General features: G+C 42.5%; 1 non-coding gene across 1 annotated transcript; it reads left to right on the top strand.

The window, feature by feature from the left end:
* The first annotated feature begins 1384 nt into the window (after positions 1-1384).
* Positions 1385-1456, top strand: trnae-cuc (transfer RNA glutamic acid (anticodon CUC)). The gene has a single exon. It is a non-coding gene; the product is annotated as a tRNA-Glu (tRNA).
* Positions 1457-1762: the final 306 nt, after the last annotated feature.

Raw genomic sequence — 1762 nt, 5'->3', positions numbered from 1 at the left:
CTGCCCCGTTATTACCCACAGCCCCCCGACAGGCCTGTCGTACTCCAAATTGTGAAGGGCGACATTAAAGGTTAACGTAAAAAATACAGCATTTTGTATTAGGTTTAATACCACATGCAAAATTGCACATGAGCTAGCCAGGAGTTGAACCTAGAAGCTTCTGATCCGTAGTCAGACGCATTATCCATTGCGCCACTAGCCCCACAAAGGTTTGGGCCCTCTGCAAGCCCCTGTGGATGACTTTCACTCTCCCACAAACTTCAAACGGCAGCACTAAAAAAAGGGCTTCATTCCTACCGTGACCCGGATTCGAACCGGTGTTGCTGCGGCCACAACGCAGAGTACTAACCACTATACGATCACGGCTTGGGTTGGTGGAACCTGGCACGAAAGTTGTCTGTCTAAAACTGTTGGCTGCAGCAAGGCTGAAAGGAAAACCTGCAGGATGCTGAGCGAGGACGACAGTGAATTAATGTGAAGGGCATGATAGGCATTAAACTGTCGATCAAGTGAATCATCTCAACATTTTACTGTATTGATAAGAATATTAATCAACATTTAATACAGGTTACCATTTCAACCGCTTTTATGCTCACATCTTGTGTGGTGATGAAATGCGACACTCATGTCACTCTCCACTTTATCATATTTTTTATTTTATAAAATAATCATTGAAGCCATCATTGATTCACAATTAGACAGAATCATGATTATGTTTGCAATTTAACATTATGCAGAATCATTTTGATCCCATTACATAATAGACTTCAATAACTGACCCTCGTAATGTTCTTGACAACATTTTTAAAATGTAGAAATTCAAACAAATTGGGACAAATTGTTCTGGAAGTGAAGTTTTATAAGTTGGCAGCTTCCGACACCCGATTGGTTTGTATGCGATCCAGCCTTACACACGGCATCTCTACCGGTCGGGTTATTGCTGCTTCCTGTTCCATTCTCTTCCTTCTCCCCCAATAAGAGCACCACATCTTCCTCCTCCTTGTTCTCCAAGACCAGCACCACCTCTTCACTGCCACCACGGGGTCACCCAGTCCCTCAATAACCCCTCTGCTCGTGACCTCAACCCCTGATGCTGCTGCTAATCACAACAAAACAATAATAATCACAGCAAGAGTTATGTTCTTAACACACAAAGACAATCTATGTAAGAAAATGCCATAAATTACACACCTACACACACCCACTTTGAGGGTTTCCGTTTTCTCATATCAAAATAAACCCGCTCATTTGTTCACATATCAAATAATATTTAAGTATTCCTTCATTGTTTAAGTGTAATTCCCAAAGTCAGGTCACAGAGACAATAAACCAATCCAAAGAAAAGATATGTCAATCTTTGCACAATTGTTGACTATACCAGAAGTCCCTGGTGGTCTAGTGGTTAGGATTCGGCGCTCTCACCGCCGTGGCCTGGGTTCGATTCCCGGTCAGGGAACATTAATTGTTGAACCAGTTTGGTTTTGTGTTGCTCAACATAGACTGTGATTTGCATTGACCTGGGTTTAATCCTCTCTTCATGCAACCTGATGGGGAGCACAAGCCAGTGCAAATTGTAGGCTGGTCCCAAGCCTGGATAAATGCAGAGGGTTGTGTCACAAAGGGCAACTGGCTTAAAACTTTGCCAAACAAATGTAAGTGTTCATCCAAAGAATTCTGTACTGGATCAGTTGTGGCCACGGTCAGGAACGTCTGAAATTCAGCTACTGTTTTACTAACTAAACTAAACTAAACTAAACTAAAC

The sequence above is a fragment of the Phyllopteryx taeniolatus genome, unplaced genomic scaffold, assembly GCF_024500385.1.
Source record: "Phyllopteryx taeniolatus isolate TA_2022b unplaced genomic scaffold, UOR_Ptae_1.2 contig_704, whole genome shotgun sequence".
Lineage (NCBI taxonomy): Eukaryota > Metazoa > Chordata > Actinopteri > Syngnathiformes > Syngnathidae > Phyllopteryx > Phyllopteryx taeniolatus.
Note: the sequence above shows the minus strand (reverse complement) of the source record. Positions and strands in the feature narration are given on the sequence as shown.